The sequence below is a fragment of the Culex pipiens genome, chromosome 3, assembly GCF_016801865.2.
Source record: "Culex pipiens pallens isolate TS chromosome 3, TS_CPP_V2, whole genome shotgun sequence".
Classification (NCBI taxonomy): Eukaryota; Metazoa; Arthropoda; class Insecta; order Diptera; family Culicidae; genus Culex; species Culex pipiens.
The window spans coordinates 145,397,340-145,419,577 of record NC_068939.1 but is presented as its reverse complement, the minus strand read 5'-3'; the positions used below and the strand labels follow the sequence as shown (position 1 = coordinate 145,419,577).

The following is a 22,238-nucleotide window of genomic DNA, read 5'->3' as shown; positions in this document are numbered from 1 at the left end:
TTGGCGTCTTTGGGACGACGAGATGCATTTTTTGACAACCGGCAGAGTGAGAGACAATGATTGCCAGAGGGAGAACGAGAAAGGAGGATGGGGGAGATGAACGGGCTGCTCCACATTTGGCATCCTTGGCGGAGAATTTTGCTGTCTGGATGGTTCTGGGTTCGGGACTGGGCCGGGGCAGAAAAAAAACTTTTTTCTTTTTTTTTGTGGTGGCATGCTTAAGGTTCCCGAAACTGGGCTGGAATTTGGTTGCCGACGGCAATTTGGGGTTTCTTTTTCCTCGATCTTTTTTAGGATATTTCGATGATCGAGAATAAAAGTGAAAAAGAGGATTTTTACATGAATTTTTGATGGTTTGGATACATGGAATCTCAATTAAAAAGCCATGAGGCTAAAATTTGTTTGATTAATAAATTTTGCTATTAAGATAATGGTTTGTACAACATTTTTTAATGCGTGGTTCAAATTCAGATTTAGGATTGTTGAAAAATTATGTTTTAGAAACAACGGGTATTTTATATTTTAAATTACATTACACATGCTTTAGGTAAAATTACTCAAAAAAGGGATATGTTTTAAAGTAAAAAACCTATCAAATTTTCCTCCTATCAAAATTATTTTTTTTTCTGAAGTGATAATTTGAGCCTCTTTTGATCAAATTTATCTGATGTTAGTGTTGCTAGCTGAACAAATTTTGTGACACATTGGCCAAATACTACCTACACAAAAAAAAGTTCCTGATATATAATTACTTCACAAAACCTGTCACCATTCCCAGATGTAAAATTACACAATAAAAAAGGGGAAATTTAAAAGGTTTAATATTACCTCTTTAAAGATGTAATTTTATCTCAATTTAGACTGATAAAGGACATACAGCAGAAAAGTGGTAAAATTACCCATTTTTTTCTGACATGAAAGATTTACCCCTTCCAAAATGTAATATTAACATGATTTTTTTAAGTGTGGTCCATCATTTTATCTGTGTATTGAAATATGTCACTAAAAATTACTAAGTTTTTGTCAAAACTGAACCTAAGAAAATTATAAAATACAATAATATATATATTATTAAAATACATTTATCGAGAACCGATCGAAAAATTATTTTGTTTGCAAATGGAACAATTGCAAAACTAATTTGAGAAATGGTATACAATCCGGACTCGATTATCCGAAGTTTCGATTATCCGATGTTCGATTATCCGAAGGTTTGCAAGGTATTTCGGATAATCGAATCACGAAAAAAAATATTCGTATTTTTTCATTTTCTTGTTTTCAACATAAAATTTGAGTTCTACGACCCCATTTTAGTCAAATTTGAGTTATTGATTGCCTTTTAAAAAATAGAATGCATTTTTCAATATTGCATCACCGCCATTTCGGCCGCCATCTTGGATTTAAAAATAATAAATAATTTTAGCGTAGTTTAGGGGTCATACCTATGCTCAACAATCAAAATTAGACAACGAAAAAAAATGTTTTTTTGGTGATTCGATTATCCGAAGTTTCGATTATCCGAAGTGATTTTTTTCCGAGGCCTTCGGATAATCTAGTCCAGACGCTAATATTGTTTTGCTACTGTCATGTAAAATGAGTTTGATAATTTTTATGATGCTTAAAAGGCTAGATCTACTTCTATTTTTTTCACCCTTCACAAAAAAGAGTCCTTTGAAGTTTTAACTTAGAAGAAGACTTGGACGAAACGTCAAGATCAAGTTATCAAAACGAGCAGAGTATAAATTTAAAATCGTTAAAAGTGTGCTGAGAATTTTAGAATTACACCTTTTAAACACTTGTTAATATTAATTTTGACAAGTTCATCGGTTTTGTATCAAAATGACGACTTAAATCTAATCACTGGCATGATTATATTAACTGATTCAATTGCTAAAAACCAGTTGAAGGACAATGTTTGCACAACATTAAACACAATTTTGACACCAAAATTCACCAAACCAAATCAAAATTGACGGCTAGCTGTGGTAGTGCAAACCAAACGAGTGCCGCGCTGATATTTTGTGAGCTTCACTCCTCTCTGAGTAGGTTTTTTTGTGAGTGCAGCCGACGAGCGTAGTAGCCCAAGCAATTCGCGCGAGATTTGAATCGCTGTGTGAAGCAATCGACCAAATCGTTGGCTGCTTGCGAATCTTGGAGAATGGATCTCATTTCACAGAACCAACAGGGGAGGAAGTATGCGTGGACATACCGTACTCTCGGATTGATGATTGAATTAATGCTTAGGTCCTGCTCAAAACTTTGGTATAAATTCTCCTTAAAACATTCTTGCGGAGGAGATTGAGATTAAATTGAGGCGCTTTGTTTCTAGTAGCTATTTACTTTTATAACAATGAGCTGTGCTATTTTCATATTTGTGATATTTTGTATTGTTTATAAGGCAATCGCTGAAGCAGCAAGAATCAATGAATCTTGTTATATTTACCTTATTTGAAGAAATTCAATTCAACCGTCTGGAGTATGGTCAAGGTTCTTCTATCCAGTGCACTTCCCGAAGACTACCTCTCTTCAGATCACTCAAAGATAACAAACGACCAACCGTCACTGTTCAGATCTACCATCCACCACTGCGTGTCTTATCACCAACTGTCACTGCACTAAACTGTCGCCACCACCCAGCCAGGATGATCAATTTTAAGGGCGCTCTTTGCCCGGCCTCCGTGGCCGGCCGCTCACTCCAAGGGTATCTCTGGAGACATCTCCAACCCGTCCGGCACCGTCACCGTCGATTGATCTTCTGGCGAGAGGCAGGTGCTCGCGAGGATCGCCCCCAGGTTGAGCTGCTGAGCTGAACACCTCCTCATCCTAGAAGATCCCACTATCGACTGATCGTAAAAATTGAAAAATCTCTTATGCAATGGATCTTTCTTCCCTTGCAGCAACGGTGGTCACACACCGCACGGTCGACGGGAAGTTCTGGATTGGTGCATCGTTCCTTCTCGTTCTGCCACACACATACGCGATCCCCGTGTTTACCGAGGTTTCGGTGTATGTAACGCGAGGTCTCCCCACCACCACCCAAAACCCACCGCGTCGCGTCTAGTTGCTTCCTGTCCGGCAGCGTTGAGACCTCCGACCGTCGCACCCATACACACGAGGAGGTACGTTGAAACCCTTCGACGAAGGTTCCCCGCTCACTTCCGCGACGCGACCCTACCTATGTAGTGCCCGAACGCATGGTCCTTTACGCGACGTCGCTTTGTGCTGTGTGTCCTTCTTGGGCGTTGCGCACACAGCTCTTCAAGTCCTCCACCCTCCTGATGTCCAACAGCACCACATCGTCAGCCTTACCAACGTCATTATCATACAATCATTGCGACAACGGTGGCGTCGTTATTGTCGATGATGATGGTGACGATGATCATCTGCGATTGTATGTGTGCAATGTTTCGCAATAAAAAGAGTGCAGTTTTAGATGCTTGCAATTTTGTTCTGTAGAAGAGAAAGAGCAAGAAAAATGGAACACAGAAGAACAATGAAAGTGGGAACAGTACTGTAGAGAGATCGTCCAAAAAAGTACTTTTTATAACAATCAATTCTGGAGTTTTTTTTTTGAAGAGGCCTAATATCAAAATATTTTTTTTTCTTTATTGGGTGTTTTTGAAAAACTTGGGTGGTTTCAGAAGGCCCAAAAAGAAAAAAAAACTGCAGAATTTAAGAACATATTTGCAGAAAAAAAATATAAAAGTAAGCACACAGAAAGAAATCAATTCCCGAAATCGTGAATTAAGTTCACGAATGTGAGATCCACAAAGGAATTTATTCATGAGTATGGTGCATTTGCACCATAAACGTGAATATATTCCTTCGTGGTTCTCATAATCGTGAACTGACTTCACGGTTTCGAGAATTGATTTTTTTCTGTGCACTCGTTGCTAATAACGTTTTCGCAAATAGAATTTTTATTATACTTTTTATTTGGATTATACTTTGCCTGTCGATTACTTATGTCCAAATAAGCCATTATGCAAATATGGTTCTCCAGGCAAACTTGGGAGTTTTTCATAGTGTCCAGACTCGATTATCTGAAGGCCTTAGCAAAATTTCACTTCGGATAATCGAATCACGAAAAAACTTTTTTTTTGTTTTATTATTTTTGATTGTTGAGCTTTACTGTGATCCTTAAACTGCAAAAAGTGATAAAGTAATTTTTAAATCCAAGATGGTGATGATAAAATATTGAAAAATATTTTTTTCTTTTACTGGAAATTAACCATTTAAATTTTACTAACATGGGGTCACAGAATTCAAATTTGATGTTTAAAGCAAAAAAATAAAAAAATGTTCGTGATTCGGTTATCTGAAGTCCCATACAAACCTTCAGATAATCGAACTTCGGATATTCGAAACTTCGAATAATCGAGTCTGGACTGTACAAAAATGTTTGAAACTGAAATAGGGATTTTCTGATCGAATTGGTATTCTCGGCAAAGTTGTAGGACATTTAAAGAAAATTAGTGCAAAGACAAAAACAAAAAAAAAATCATTTATTTAACTTCTGTAACAAATGCTCGATTCAATTTTTTTTTTCATTTTTTAACGTGTTTTAATGGACCAAATGGTCACGTGCACCTCTGACCCCTCCTTGGTACCGCCAGAGCATCAGAGCACTATGAGCAGGTGGCCAAAAATACAAAGTGTTAACTACATTGTTAGTTGATAGTAAACATTTCAACTAGGAAAAAATCAAAATTTCAAAGCTGTAGGAGCTGTTTCGAGATACACTTTATCAAAGTCAAAAATGAGCGTGAAATGGCTAATTTTTTTTTAGAAAAAAAAGCTGTAGTTTCCAAATGATCATATTAAATTAAACTTACCATAGATTTCAAATATTTTTAGAGTTTTGGAAAATTTCAAAATTGACATAATGTTTACAAATTTTTTATTTTTTAATGTTATTTTTTTTAAAGAAAACTACAATTGTTTGTCAAAAAATACTAATTTTTTACTTCTTCAATTCAGTACTTAAAGGTCTCGCACTGTCCTGCACTTTGAATTAATTTGTCATAAAATTCGGAATCTAGCGAACAAGGTCAACCTTACAAAAGTTGCGCAAAGTTGCGAAAACGGATTTTACAGCAAATTTAAGATAAAATAATCATGCGCGATATTTCAAAATAACTAAGGTTTCATGCAAGGGGTTTCCAGCATCAAGGATTACTGACCAGTCTGAATGGAATTACCAGGATTACTTACATTTTTTTACGGATTACTTTTGATCCCCAGAATTACTTGGGATTACCAGAAACCACACGGAAGTGTTCAAAATTAATAAAAAATACTTGGAATTACTGCCTAGCTTCCAGCTTATTGGAAAAAAGTCTTTTGAATATAATCGACAGACAGCTGTCAAACGCACAAAACCACGTACTTGGGTCCTAAAATGAAGCTTAGATTGCTGATATTATTGTTTACAGCGATAAAGCTTATTTTTCTGACCACAATTACCCTTTATACGACCTCAAAGGATTTAAAATGGATTTTTAATTCAATTTTGAAAAATTTAATTCACGGCCCTTCTTGACAGAAAAGGTCCTACTTGACAGTTCGTTCCAAGGGCACCATAGTTGATCCATCGAAAAAATGTTGTCTTGTCTTTAATTTTTTTTGCGTTAAAATGAAAAAAAAAGTGATCAGAAACGCTTTTTAATTTTGTTTCTAACCGTTGTACATAAAAATTTACATAGGAGCAATTCTCTACGAAATCGGTCTTTTTTCTTCAATTTTAATTTTTGTATTTTTTAATCCGGCTGAAACTTTTTTGGTGCCTTCGGTATGCCCAAAGAAGCCATTTTGCATCATTAGTTTGTCCATATAATTTTCCATACAAATTCGGCAGCTGTCCATACAAAAATGATGTATGAAAATTCAAAAATCTGTATCTTTTGAAGGAATTTTTTGATCGATTTGGTGTCTTCGGCAAAGTTGTAGGTATGGATACGGACTACACTGGAAAAAATAATACACGGTAAAAAAAAATTTGGTGATTTTTTTATTTAACTTTTTATCACTAAAACTTGATTTACAAAAAAACACTATTTTTAATTTTTTTTATTTTTTGATATGTTTTAGAAGACATAAAATGCCAACTTTTCAGAAATTTCCAGGTTGTGCAAAAAATCACTGACCGAGTTATGAATTTTTTAATCAATACTGATTTTTTCAAAAAATCGAAATTTTGGTCGTAAAAATTTTTCAACTTCATTTTTCGATGTAAAATCAAATTTGCAATCAAAAAGTACTTTACTAAAATTTTGATAAAGTGCACCGTTTTCAAGTTATAGCCATATTTAAGTGACTTTTTTGAAAATAGTCGCAGTTTTTCATTTTTTTAAATTAGTGTACATGTTTGCCCAGTTTTGAAAAAAATATTTTTGAAAAGCTGAGAAAATTCTCTATATTTTGCTTATTCGGACTATGTTGATACGACGTTTAGTTGCTGAGATATTGCAATGCAAAGGTTTAAAAACAGGAAAATTGATGTTTTCTAAGTTTCACCCAAACAACCCACCATTTTCTATCGTCAATATCTCAGCAACTAATGGTCCGATTTTCAATGTTAATATATGAAACAATTGTGAAATTTTCCGATCTTTTCGAAAAAAATATTTTTGGAATTTTCAAATCAAGACAAACATTTTAAAAGGGCGTAATATTGAATGTTTGGCCTTTGTGAAATGTTAGTCTTGATTTGAAAATTCCAAAAATATTTTTTTCGAAGAGATCGGAAAATTTCACAAATGTTTCATATATTAACATTGAAAATCGGACCATTAGTTGCTGAGATATTGACGATAGAAAATGGTGGGTTGTTTGGGTGAAACTTAGAAAACATCAATTTTCCTGTTTTTAAACCTTTGCATTGCAATATCTCAGCAACTAAAGGTCGTATCAACAAAGTCCAAATAAGCAAAATATAGAGAATTTTCTCAGCTTTTCAAAAATATTTTTTTCAAAACTGGGCAAACATGTGCACTAATTTAAAAAAATGAAAAACTGCGACTATTTTCAAAAAAGTCACTTAAATATGGCTATAACTTGAAAACGGTGCACTTTATCAAAATTTCAGTAAAGTACTTTTTGATTGCAAATTTGATTTTACATCGAAAAATGAAGTTGAAAAATTTTTACGACCAAAATTTCGATTTTTTGAAAAAATCAGTATTGATTAAAAAATTCATAACTCGGTCAGTGATTTTTTGCACAACCTGGAAATTTCTGAAAAGTTGGCATTTTATGCCTTCTAAAACATATCAAAAAATAAAAAAAATTAAAAATAGTGTTTTTTTGTAAATCAAGTTTTAGTGATAAAAAGTTAAATAAAAAAATCACCAAATTTTTTTTACCGTGTATTATTTTTTTCCAGTGTAGTCCGTATCCATACCTACAACTTTGCCGAAGACACCAAATCGATCAAAAAATTCCTTCAAAAGATACAGATTTTTGAATTTTCATACATCATTTTTGTATGGACAGCTGCCGAATTTGTATGGAAAATTATATGGACAAACTAATGATGCAAAATGGCTTCTTTGGGCATACCGAAGGCACCAAAAAAGTTTCAGTCGGATTAAAAAATACAAAAAAAATCGAATGACCGAAATCCTAGAGAACTGCTCATAGGGCTTTAGTACCCAATTCCGGGAATTTTTATATTTGATCATTTGATTTGTTGTCGTTTTTCAGACATCTGTTTTAGTCATGTTATGTAGAAACAAATAAAAAATAAATATTTATAAGAGACTTATTTATTTGAATTCGATTAGAAATGGTGTTACATTTAAAATGCAAAGCACAAAAAAGAACAAAAAACATATTTTAAGCTATCTAAAAACTGCTATCTTTGTTTAGATTGATATTAATATTATTGAGCTTATCCTATGATTTTAAAGCTTGAAAAACAAATATAATGAAAACATAGATTTTATGACTGTTTTTAAAAATTTCCAGAATCAAAAAAAAATATCCTAATTTCCCGGAAAATGGGACGCCCTACTTTGCAATCATCAAACAATTGGGGTAAATATCAACATCAGTTTGACAACTGGCTTTGACGAAATTAATATTACTTCACAAGTTTCTCAATGATTTTCCAGTATAAAAATTAATATTTCAACTGTTTTCAGTGTAATAAAGTGCATAAAAAATGGGGTCTTATCCCGTTTACAAATATATTCAAACTCTTTCACCAACACATATCACCGATTCTTGCACAGTTTGTTGTCTCTACTGTTCCAAAGCCAAGCAAACTTTTTTTTTCGCGTTGCACATTTCTTTCTCCTCTTTCAATAATGACGCCAGCGTTGCAAATGCATGTGAGGCCGTGCTGCTGCAAACGACGACGATGACGATGATCATTGCCGTCATCGTTGGACCCAGACTGGGGACCGTGAATCTGCAAGAATTGGACTAATTGAGAAGATAGGTTGTTCTCTTGTTGAAATAAAGAATCACCCAGTCGGCTTGGGTTCGATCCCAGACGGTCCCGGTGGCATTTTTCGAGACGAGATTTGTCTGACCACGCCTTCCGTCGGATGGGGAAGTAAATGTTGGCCTCGGTCTAACCTAGGCAATGCTGTAGAGCGAATAATTTGATTTGATTTTTTAAAACACGAAAATTTTAAAAATACAATTCATGGCCTATCTACAATCACTTAGCTTAGAAAATTTCACTTAGCTTATGGCCTATCTACAATCACTTAGCTTAGAATAGTTAAGTAAAGTAAAACTTAGAAAATGTACACAACTTACGGCCGTCATCCACAATCAACTTAGAAAATTTGCTGGGCTGATATACGTTGCTATGCAGTTGTTTGTTTACCTTTGATATGGAAACGTCAACTTACCGTAGATTTTGAAATTTTCCAAACCATACGTCAAGTTTCTAATTTTATTCCTTTTCATTGTAGAAGATCAGATTCATTTCCATTGATTCAAACTCCTAAGCTAAGTGAAATTTTCTAAGTTAAGTGATTGTAGATAGGCCATTAGGAATTTGAATCAATGGAAATGAATCTGAGTTTCTACAATGGAAAAGTAATCAAATTAGAAACTGACGTTTGGTTTGGAAAATTTCAAAATCTACGGTATGTTGACGTTTCCATATCAAAGGTAAACAAACAACTGCATAGCAACGTATATCAGCCCAGCAAGTTTTCTAAGTTGATTGTGGATGACGAACGTAAGTTGCAGACTTTCCTAAGTAACTACTTTACTTAGACGTTCTAAGCTAAGTGATTGTAGATAGGCCATCATTCTTTGAAAATTTGATTGTGATTTAAAAAAATATGATTTTTATAATAAATTAAAACTCAAAACGTTCTTTAGTGATAGAAAGTTTACAAATCGTGCTTGCCATTTCATTAGGGCACATAACTTTGTTAACCAAGAGTGTGACCCTTTCACACCTTATGTAAACTGTCATTTGAGTATAAGGGATACACTATTGTTTACAAATGTTATGTGCCCTTTTGAAATGTTAGGCTCCAAATATAAGAAATACATAAAACAAGAAGCGGAAATCGTCATCGTTATAATCATCAACGTAATGCAAAAGCATGCATGCAAAAAAGAACGAGTTATACAAACTGAACTTGAAAGAATCGAGAGTAAAAATAAAAGGTTCGGCGGGCAGACACTGGAAAGAACGAGAGGGAAAGAAAATAAAATTTTAAAGTGGCACCATTATTCGCGTTTGCATGTGTAGAAAAATTACGCACACTACACTCGGTAGCGTGAGTGAGTTAGTTTGTAATGTTGAGAGCAATTTTTTGAAAAAATAAGGGCCGTGAATTACTTGTGATGCATGTAGTAGATTTGGGAGAGAATCTTGAAAAATGCAATAATACTAAAAAACATTCAAACTTAATTAAATTTTAAAATATTCATTGAAATATGCAAGAATGCAAAAAAAAAAATTATTGTAAAAAGTAATAAAATATTATTAAACATCACGAACCACCCTAACGTAATCACACCAAAAAAATCTGATTTCATCACTCCCGCCGTTTTGGTCACTCCTTTTTTCAACCATATTCGGAATATGCTGACGCTGGAACAATGTTTTTTATGCAAATTTCCGCTTTCGCATGCGGTAAAAAAAATCTTTTGATCGGTGCGATGGTGTGTGTGTGTTAGCAAATAATTTGGGATAAACAAGGGGACGAAATCTGGAACTCTCTCTCTCACAAATATTCAACTCTGATTAAACTCATATTCGTATCAAGTGATCACACTTGGCTCTTGTACGGCCTTTCGATGACGGTCATGTGGTCGTTGGTGATGGCTGGTTTCGACGCCCTGTGACTACGACGCTGGTGGTAATCAGGTGGTGTAGGGTTGACAATAGTGTTCATAAAATTTTGGGAAGTTAGTATGTCGCATGATTATGTTTCTGATGAAAAGTTATGTTTTTATTCTCTAACTGATGTAAGTACATAGAACAATAAAAGTTTACTAAACTTATTTAGTAAAACTTTAAAGAAAACGTAGTTTTTTTTTTAATATTTTTAACATAAAGTTCAGACTTTCCCAAAACACAATAAAACTTTGAGTTTTCCATGAGATATAAATTTTACAAATTTAATGTAACACATTTTGCTCGAATATTTTTTCGTTCACCGAAAAATCCGAAATTCGATTATTCAAAGGTAGGGCGTCCAATTTTTTAAACAGACGTAAAATCTACGTTTTCATTAAATTTGTTATGTTTTTTAAGCTAACAAACATATACAAACTACTAACCCCGAGTAGGCCGCGGGTAATGTAATTACAAAAGCCGACTCGGTCCTAACCAGGTCCCAGTACCGAAAAGGACCTAATAAAAATAATTTTATGAAAAAAAAAAACATATACAAACATTTACTCAATACTGTTAATTGGTGATAATCTATTCTTCAATGTGAACAAGAACAGCAGTGTTTTGTTAGTTTAAAAAATATTAAAATAATTATTTTTTGTTTTTTTTGTTGTGCTTTGGATTTTCAATGAATCATATTTTTTAATCCATTGTGATTCAAATTATTCCATGTTAATAATCTTTAAATTCTTTTTTATATGGGTAATTCTCCGCCAACTCACACAGCAGTTGCCCCGACCCCTCTTCGATTTGCGTGAAACTTTGTCCTAAGGGGTAACTTTTGTCCCTGATCACGAATCCGAGGTCCGTTTTTTGATATCTCGTGACGGAGGGGCGGTACGACCCCTTCCATTTTTGAACATGCGAAAAAAGAGGTGTTTTTCAATAATTTGCAGCCTGAAACGGTGATGAGATAGAAATTTGGTGTCAAAGGGACTTTTATGTAAAATTAGACGCCCGATTTAATGGCGTACTCAGAATTCCGAAAAAACGTATTTTTCATCGAAAAAAACACTAAAAACGTTTTAAAAATTCTCCCATTTTCCGTTACTCGACTGTAAAAATTTTTGGAACATGTCATTTTATGGGAAATTTAATGTACTTTTCGAATCTACATTGACCCAGAAGGGTCATTTTTTCATTTAGAACAAAATTTTTCATTTTAAAATTTCGTGTTTTTTCTAACTTTGCAGGGTTATTTTTTAGAGTGTAACAATGTTCTACAAAGTTGTAGAGCAGACAATTACAAAAATTTTGATATATAGACATAAGGAGTTTGCTTATAAACATCACGAGTTATCGCGATTTTACGAAAAAAAGTTTTGAAAAAGTTGGTCGTCATCGATCATGGCCGTTCATGGTCACCCACTACAGACACGGACGACGAAACAAAGAGAAACGCAAAAAGTAACTTTTTCAAAACTTTTTTTCGTAAAATCGCGATAACTCGTGATGTTTATAAGCAAACCCCTTATGTCTATATATTAAAATTTTTGTAATTGTCTGCTTTACAACTTTGTAGAACATTGTTACACTCTAAAAAATAATCCTGCAAAGTTAGAAAAAACACGAAATTTTAAAATGAAAAATTTTGTTCTACATGAAAAAATGACCCTTCTGGGTCAATGTAGATTCGAAAAGAACATTAAATTTCCCATAAAATGACATGTTCCAAAAATTTTTACAGTCGAGTAACGGAAAATGGGAGAATTTTTAAAACGTTTTTAGTGTTTTTTTCGATGAAAAATACGTTTTTTTCGGAATTTTGAGTACGCCATCAAATCGGGCGTCTAATTTTACATAAAAGTCCCTTTGACACCAAATTTATATCTCATCACCGATTCAGGCTGCAAATTATTGAAAAATACCTCTTTTTTCGCATGTTCAAAAATGGAAGGGGTCGTACCGCCCCTCCGTCACGAGATATCAAAAAACGGACCTCGGATTCGTGATCAAGGACAAAAGTTACCCCTTAGGACAAAGTTTCACGCAAATCGAAGAGGGGTCAGGGCAACTTTTCCCGATTTCGTGTGAGTTGGTAGAGAATTACCCATATGAAATTACTACAATAGTAAAAAAAAATCATTGAAACTGTTAAAAGACAAGAAACGAAAACAAATGAAATGATAGCATCCAATAAAAATGTTAGAAAAGTTTAAAATTTTATGTTTCACATAAAACATATTTTACGAATTATCTTTAAGTCACTACCACCAACTGGGGGAAATCGTGACTGCAGTCTGAATAGGTACAGGAGATTTTAGAGCAATATATTTGAAAATCGGTGTACTCATTGATTTGTTAATTTAAAAAAATAGCTTAAACAGCTATCTCAATTCGTTACTTTTGTCCCAATTTGCTCCAGATGCCGATGCTTCATGAAAAATAAATTAATATGTTTTTTTCATGTTTACAATCATCATTAAACGTAAATATTTAAAAAATAAATATTTTTTTTGGAAAATATTCAAAGCGCCAGACTTTTGCGGATTTTAATATTTTTCCCTTATAAGTCAAATAACTGTATATAAATTTGCTAATGTATTAATGTTCTTATCGATTACTAGTATTCAACTGTTCATCTATTTCAAGACCAAATCTGAGTTTCCAGACCAAAGATTGTTTTTTTTCAATTCCGGGAATTCTCGGAAAAAAATATAAAAAAAAACCGGTTTAGGGAAAGTCCCGGGATTTTTGTCCCGGGAATTCCCGGGAGGGACGCATTATTCGAAGGTTTGTATGGGACTTTGGATAATCAAATCACGAAGAAAAAATGTTTTTTCGCTTTTGTTATTTTTGTTTTAAACATCAAAATCGAATTCTGCGACCCCATTTGCTCAAAACATTTAGATGGGATCAAATTTTTCTAGGCAATTTAAAAATCGTCTGACAGAATCTTTTTTTGGAAATAAGACAAAAATCCGGTTTTGATAACCCTGTCCACTACTTCTATTCCCATTTAAAATGAAAGACCGCAACCACTGTGCTGGTGCGTATTATTCTTAACCGTTTGTAGGCTCTTGTGATCCTTATATATTTTCACATATTTTGTTTGTACAAATCATCTTTACATCTCGTTGGACGAGGTTGGGCCAAGTTCTGGAACATAACACTTTCAACTGAACCGATTGGGACAAGGTTGAACGAGAACAATCAAAACTCCTAAAACTTAACACTTTCATCCATGTTGAGCAATCATTGAAGTATTAATTTTTCGTGGTCATCGTTAACTGATTTCTGTCAAAGTTTGCCGTACCGGCGTCACAGATGTGTGCGAGGGGACATGGCGAGAGGGGGTGGGTACAGTTATTGAAGACATGACGCGACGGAGAACCGTTCGATGACTGCGTGCCAAGTCACAGCTCGGGTGGCAGCGACATCAGTCAGTTCAGCTGTTCCCACCGGGTACCTCCGGAAACGGCCTGTGGCCGCACAGCTTCTTTCGACTATAGCTGCGTTGTTTTTTTCTGTGGCAGTGGTTCGCAAAATTTCATGTTTGATTTTTTTGTCCTCTGAAGTTAGATGCACAGAAAATTACAGACTTGTACTGTGGGTTCAAGGGAAAACTCAATCGTCGCATTTTAATATTTGACATAAATTGGAGCACGCAATGAAAACAGTAACAAACACGTTTTGTTTGTCATTCCGTGCATTGTCACGAATTTTGGTTGAAATTAGTTGCTGGAGTCTCAAGTTATAATTAAAAATGTTTACAGTAGTCGGGCATGTACGTGTGTCAAACACGTTCTCTAATCTAATCTAATCTAATCAGACCCTAGCGCAGCCAATCTTTCGAAGGGATCCTGGAGAGTGCCTTAGGTTAGATGACGCCTAGCACTCTTCTTGTCATTTATTAACATTTGTAGTGCGCCATTGCATTGGAATGCATTGGAACCAGGCCTACTGCGTAAAGCCGTATCGCAGAGATGACTCGTAATTGGGTTGAGTTTGAGCACAGAGTGTTCGAACAACAACACAATTTTGAATCGACAGGGGAGGAAGAAGCGTGGGGACACACCACCATACGCTCCGAGATTTGGTTGTATTCGTTGGGAGCACCATGCTAAGAAGGTTTGGTACTCCAGGACCCTCTGGGATGGGACATTGTATTTCCACGAATGCCCTGGACTCTATTTGCCGTGGTTATAGCGCCACAACTCGCTCTGTAACGTCATGATTCGAATTCCCGGACGCTTCGAAACCCGGACACCTCATCTTGTTTAATCAATTATTTGGATATAAGTTGGCATTATTAATGTCAAAACTGTGTTATTTGATGAATTCTAACATCAACTTGTATTTAAAGTTTGTTTGATTACCAAAAATGCGAAACATTTCACGTGAAATATTTCATAGGCGTCCGAAGCACCGGGAAGGCAAAGCAGAAATTTATAGTTTTGATTTCTTTAAATTCTAGCAAATTTTTATGTAAAATATCGATTGTTTTGATGTTAGCATAGCATAGCATAGCATTACGGGTCTGCACCACGCTGTAGGGGGTGCCACAATGGTCAATTCAATATTCTTAGACAATTTGATTGCTGCCCGGTACAACCAAAAATATCTGAGAACGTAAATTTCCACACTGTGCTCCAAGGCTACGCCCATACAGTCCCGTGGGGATTTGGGAGGGGATGTTTTTGTTGTTCACTAGTGGCAAAAGTGCAGGGAACCCATGCGACTTTTAAAAGTGAACGGAATATTTTTGGGAGGTTTGGAATGGGGGTTAGGGGAATTTCATCGGGCCGATGAAAATGGTTGATTGCGTAATGTATTAAATGATTTGGATGTTTGTAAGTGTAAATGTGAGTCTGTAGTGTATTATCTAATAAGCATATAGTTTTGTAGTAATAATAGATAATAAATATAATAAATATAGTTAAAAGAATAAACATAATAAATATTATAAATATAATCAAGATGATTCCAGGAAGCTGTAAAAAAAATAGCAGTTATATAAAATATAAATACTCCAGATGGTTACCGTGCTGTTTTAGAAAGTTTCGTTAATTTAAGCAATTTGATCATATATTGTATGAGAAGATGGTATGTTTCAAGAAAGGAATAGGATAAGGAATAATATGAACATTTAAATAAATTATATAGTGAGTAGATAAAATTACATGTAGACAGTTAAATTAAAATAATTCCAGGAAGCTGTAAAAAATAACAACAATTTAAAAACTAATACTCCAGATGGAACAAATAAAACAACAGAGACACAAGTATCCAACCACGCGGCTTCGCACCTTCCACAGAACTCGATATGAACACGATCACGAATACAGCACAAAAAGAACTCCACAAATATCCATCTTCCGGGCAGTGTTGCTCACCTGATACTCCTATCAAAATATTTTAAAATATGACTTCAAATTTTAAAATTCTAAAGGCACAAAAAAAAGCAGAAACCTAACATTTTAAACTCGAATTAAGTGTTGTAATATTAAATGAAGACGCGATGTAACTAAAGGAGGTTATCAATATGGAACGAGGAAACATGACCCGCGAAAAATCCTGAAAGAAAAGCATGTAATTAGAAATGCCTCACCAAATTATCACTCGATTATACTCTGTCACGTTATTTGTTTAGACCTTCATTCAAACACTCGCTTTTTCTTAGGGTCGAGATGTTTGTGAATGTACACAATATTTTTGTTTTTATTTCACTGAAAATTCGCTTACGAAACGAAAATTGGCAGAGCACGTCGTTCACCAATATTGTAAAAAAAACGTATTGATAATTTTCCATTTAACACTCAAATTTCCCTTTTAAGAATTCCTGAGAGCACTCAGAAATAAAAAAAAAAATAAAAAGACATTTCCTTCCACTCTTTTGCACCACGGCAACAACTCTAGACAGAGTGAGAACACAGATTTTTTTAATTGCCAGCAAATAAACGACTTTTTCCTTCACAAATCCTAAAACCATAATCTCATTTGGCAACTCTTCCTTTCATAGCCTTTTTCAAGTAGCCGTCAGAGCCGTCTAAGCATCTGCGCTCTCTTTCTTCTCTTCTTGGCACTATTTTTCTTTCCCACACTATTTTGATTTTGACACGTAAATGCTTTTCTTTCCCGCATAAAATTATATGATGATTTGCACTGTTAAAACCATGCAATTACAATACATATTATGACATTTATGGTAAGTTTATTGTTGACGTTTTCGAACTTTATTTGAATGACGATGAAGCTACTATAAAATTCATGGTTACAACTAATTGAAAAGTTTTGTTATTGGAAGTCTCATAAAGTTATAACAAATAAGCTACCGTAAAGCGTATGGTTACAGAAAATTGCATGGTTTTTATATTGGTTTTCTCATGATGATTTTTAAAAAAAATTAGTAACAATAAACATTTACAATACTCAAACATTTAAACATTTAAACATTTAAATATTTAAACATTTAAACATTTAAACATTTAAGCATTTAAACATTTAAACATTTAAACATTTAAACATTTAAACATTTAAACATTTAAACATTTAAACATTTAAACATTTAAACATTTAAACATTTAAACATTTAAACATTTTTGAACGCAAACTCACATTAACACTGAACCCGTGCGACCTTCTTTTAAAGAGCGCACCATTACACTAAATCTGTGCGACGCACCTGAAACGAACGCACCATGGTTCGAGCGAGCTGTCATTATTTTTCATTCGCGCATGATTGATCCTGTTCGTGTCGCGCGTTTCGAGAGGAAATTTCCGCGTAAAGTCGTGTGTCCCCGGGGATGTGGAACATCCCCGGCATTTGTGCGTGTTCGCGGTGCTAATAATGGCCCCGATCCCGGTGCTGGTTGGACAGTTCCGCCGGAAGACCGAATCGGAAAGGTTCGGGGTTGGCGAATAGGTGTTGCCGCTGTGAAGCAACAATATTTTTAGGTGAGTAATTGAAAGTTGGCGTAATTTTTGGAAGGCGGAATCTCATATCACAACAGCGGCAGGAATTTTCCATAACCATTTTTTTTTCTTTTCTATACAGGGACACTTCTCCACGGTGGACCGGCTGCTGCTGCACACATCCCGGACCGCCGTGGCGCGCCGAAAGTATGTGTGGAAGCGCTGGCAAGGAGTGACTGCGTTCTCGGTGTAGGCTGGACCGCTGGATAGATCCACCGGATGACGGATCTAGTACGACTCAGGAATGGTAACAAGGAGTTCAGCAACTACGTGTGAGTATTGGGGTATGAAGTGAAATGTTTACCTTGGAAACTTTCATCTGGGCAGAGGTACGGCTTGAGAAGCTAACGTTGAAAAACTCATTTGATTTTTGATCGATGTTGTTTCTATTTCGAACGAGTCTTTGACGTTCAATTATAGTTTCTCAAAAGTATTGTACGATCAGTTCCTAACTGGACTCGGTCGTTGGAAACGACCGACGAAATAGGCGGCGGGCCAGATGCGGGCATAAAAATGTCAAAACCTCTTCCCCCTCACTTCGTCTCACCATCCAGCTGCAGCTTTGTTGACAAACAAACAGAGCGCGCGGTCACATGATGGCGACATCGGGCCAGAATTAGGGGTGATCATGTGGTTAAAAATGAAACTTTTTTCAAGAAAAATAAGATTTTTCCGATTAAATTTAAAATTTGCGAGCAAGTTCGAAAAATGATTACTGATGTCGGAGAAGTGATTAGAGATCAAAATTTTGATCCATATTTTTTTATAGACTAAAACTTTTTCACATCAGTTGGGAACCCCTAGGTCTATCCACGACTATTTCCAATGACCGTGAGAACCCAGTCAAATCAATCCGAATTCTGAAACGGAATCTAATTAGAATCGTACACAAATTCCGTTTCAAACGCAACAACCGGTTCGAACACGGAACCGGTTGTTGCGTTTGAAACGGAATTGCGAATTGCGATTCCAATTAGATTCCGTTTCAGAATTCGGATTGAGTTAACTGGGTAACTTTCCGATACTAGAGCGGTGTTGTTAAACTTACAATTTTGGTAGAATTTTTGGAATGTTTCATCGGTAAATTTTCTCGCGTCATCCCAGTCACTAAATATTCTTCTAGCAGAGCTGGTTCTGCCAATCCTGCTAGAACGTTAGAACATTTCTGCTAGAATGCTGTAAAAATATCCAGCTCTGTAAGAACTCTGCTAGAAACTTGCTAAAACGTCGTGACTCGGTGATGTCGATGAAAAGTTTGGCGGGGATGGACACTTTTTCGCCAAACGTCGGCCTGACATGTGCCATTAGGTTTGTACGTTGTAATGATTCCAGAAAATCCAAATTGTAAGTTCATTCACTGACGAACTGACGTGCCACCCCATACATATTTTTGAACTACTCTCTCTCTATCATTTTTGTAAAAATTCAAAGTGCACGTGCTTCTGGGAACCCCAAAGTTCTTGCTTCCCCTCGAGTTGAGCCTGCGGAGAAATTTTGTTGGTCGGTGTAATAAACTTTCGATTGTAATTTGGCGATGGTAGATCGAAATCTTACCAAAGAGCGGATTAGTTAAATCGAACATATTTGAATTAAAAAAGCACTCTAACGTCAAAACCAATAGGGTCCTAAAGTCCTATGTAAATTTGTATGTACAACGGTAAAAAACACGATTACAAACCTTTTGTCTAATTTAATCTTTTCTCTTCAACAGGGGCTTATTTCACTGAGGATTGTGCTTCTCGATTACGCGAATGTCCATCCCAAGTACGAAGCAGTGAATCCTGCACCGGCTACCGACATTCCGGACAACGCCAAACAGTAACTGTTTGCTTGGCTGATTGAAGCGGAATCACAAAAGAAAACGACGCTAAAAAAAAGTGCTAAATAAAGTGAAAAAAATAAAATACAAATAATAACGATAAAAATACTCATTATTTATTGTATTATCCATTAACTTCAATGTCCATTTATATTTTTTACCATACAGTTTTGTGGAGAAAAAACAATAAATAAACGATAAAACTTACTGTAGTTGTTATTTAATTCAATGTACGGATATAGTTTTTACAGTACATTTTGGTAGCGAAAAAACCACGAAGAACTGTAAATTGACTGTGCAATGCATTGTAATGCTTGCTGTTTTTATTATTAATGTATGATGTTTTCTATAGTCAGGACGAGTTTTTGGATGAAAAATGCAACATTAGATTAACAGTAAAAAGCGTCGTATTTGGAAAAAAATGTATGGAAAAATTTCGAAATTTTTATGGTACCGGTGCATAACAACCCCCCTTTTTTATGGTAAAATCCCAAAATACGACGCAAATTATCTTAAAAAACGATGCTGTCTACTGTTAAAACACTGTCAAAATGACAATATGTTTTATCGTTTTGTAACGTTAAAATTTACTGTAAGTTCATCAGAAATCTTTATGCGGGTTGTCACATCATAAATCGCACACGTCTGAGAAAAAAAACATCGCACAACAAGCTGTCACCAGCCAAAACTTCTGGAAGGCATAGCTCCAGTTCTGCCGCAAAATTAAACTAATATTCCGGACAGTTTTTCAAAACAAAACACTAAAAACACCGATCAATACAGCTGAATATCCGAGTATTTCACGAACATAAACATTCAAATATCGATTGTTTTGATGTTAATAGCTTATTTGAGACCTAATGAATGCCATTCACTAACATTTAAGTCCAAATTTGTGCGATTCATTAGAAAAAACGAGTGTCCGGAATTCGAAGCAAAAGTGTCCGGATTTCGAATCAGCTTTTATCAGTGTCCGGGTTTCGAAGCACAACAAGTCATTTTAATTTTCTAATTCTGATGAAAAATTGTTAGAAAAGACATATTTTGCATGCATTCTCTTAAAACTGACTGTTAATGCTACATCCTGATGATATTTCTTCATTTCCAATTTATTACATGATTTTTTATCAGCTATAATGAAAATGATATGCTACTAAGTGTCCGGATTTCGAATCATGACGTTACATGTGTCAAACACGTTCTGACCTGAAATCCCTTTGGCTTGTTCTCGTACTTGCAGCAATTTTCAGGGTGTATTTTTCGCAATCATTGAATAACTCAAGATTGAAGTTGAATTTTGGGGATCTGTGATGGTCAAAAAGTGAGGCATTGAAACAGGGGGTAGCGAAAAAGACGCCATCTTGGAAGTTCAGAAAACAAACACTGACAATCAGTATTATACATTATTACACAAAGTGTGTTATCCTAATTGAACTCAAAAGTCCCATGCAAATGTGTAAAAGCAAACTGGAAAATGTGTACAGCCGATTCGCACTGTTTTGTCGACCAAAAGAAAAAAAAAAAAAACCGAAAAAAGGTAAACAGAAAAATCACTTTTTTCGAAATGAATTTTCAGCCAATATTGGGATGGAATCTACAAGAATATGATAGAATTTGCCATCAGCAACTCAATTTACGTGTTGTTTCAGGAATTTATCGTTTAAATTGCGGAATGTTTGAAAATCAAAAACCCAAACAATGATTTGTTATGGGCTACCATTTGACAGCTAGTGCTTTTGTTGTGGGCTCTCATTTGACAACCGTGCTTGTGTCGACTGTTGTCAGTTTGCTTTGGTCGGAATCGGGTTGCCATCCCCCCGCATTGAAAGCTGCACAAAATGGTATAAATATGGGTCGAGAACCCCTGCACCGTACGGCATCGATGTGGACCATTTTGCAGCCGGTATCACAAGGCAGGTCTGTGCACCTCATGCCATATATGGCGGGGGACGTGTCCCTACCAAGATCAACTGCGGGCTCAACTGCGTTAGACCATTAGAACAACGGTTTCTGGATACTTCTCTAAGTCGACAGGCCGGGCCAGCCAGCCAGCCTAACAGTTCTTTTTTGCAGGTCGTAATGCAGCAGCAGCCCGTCCAAGAAGTGCAAAACCGCATCATGCACGTGAGAAAGGCTTTCCAGACGTATCACATTGCTGGATGGTTTGGACTTTGTTTTTTTGCTCTCGCTCTTTGACTGCAGTTTACCTCGTTGGATGGTTGGAATAGATTCTGAATAATTCGCCAAACCGGTATGCGGACAAAGTGACTAGCTGTTTGGTTTGTTGGAGATCTGATTGGAATATGATTGAAATTGATGTGGTGACACATTCGTTGGGGAAAACTACAATTTTAAATTGTGCTTGATAGCATAAGTTTTGCTTCTTTGTTTTGATATACAGTCCAGACTCGATTATCCGAAGGCCTTGGCAAAATTTCACTTGGGATAATCAAGTTGACTGTACTCAAAAATAAATTCTACGTTTATGTAAATAGATATTTCATAGATTTCACAATCTTTGTGTCCTCAAAGAAATCAGGGAAGAATTTATTGAAAGCTTGCAAATTTTTGATTTCAACAAAACTGTTGGCTGAGGGACATCTTTTTTAAATAAAACTCTGAAAAGCATTTCCCAAATCATCATCGTGTTACACCACGCTCCGGTTAGCCTTCCGAGAACTTTTCATGGTCTTGCGCCCGGGCCATACGTGATAGGCCACGGTTCAGGTTTCGATCGCAGGCGAGTGACTTCAACGCCACGGCTCCCAACCCCTTCTTCGCCCAGCACCAGTCCCTCGGAAGCGGAGGCCCACGGTGGCGGGCCGTGTAACGCAAAAGGCGAGATCTGAATTTAGTAATGAACCATAATGATAGCTTTGCTGCGCATTAATTCATCGAATCCAAGAACAACGAGCTCACCAAGAAGGCAAGGCACGCATATTTCCAGCTTCGTCCGCAGCATCTCGGAGATGCACACTTCATTTGTGGCGGCAGGGACTGCAGCAACAGGTTGAGTGGAGCAAAAAAAAAGTCCATGCCAAAGTCCATGCTTCTTGCGTTGAACTCTTCGCCTGTCGTCGTTTCTGGTTTCCGTTGTGCGTGGATCTATGCAAGAGAACCCTCGTCGCA

The 22,238-nt window shown here is 35.8% G+C and overlaps 1 long non-coding RNA gene across 1 annotated transcript; it reads left to right on the top strand.

Moving 5' to 3' along the window:
- The first annotated feature begins 16,901 nt into the window (after positions 1 to 16,901).
- Positions 16,902 to 19,716, top strand: LOC120417155 (uncharacterized). Its single transcript, XR_005605430.2, has 3 exons — positions 16,902 to 17,272; positions 17,373 to 17,562; positions 19,002 to 19,716. It is a non-coding gene; the product is annotated as an uncharacterized LOC120417155 (long non-coding RNA).
- The last annotated feature ends 2,522 nt before the right edge of the window (positions 19,717 to 22,238 follow it).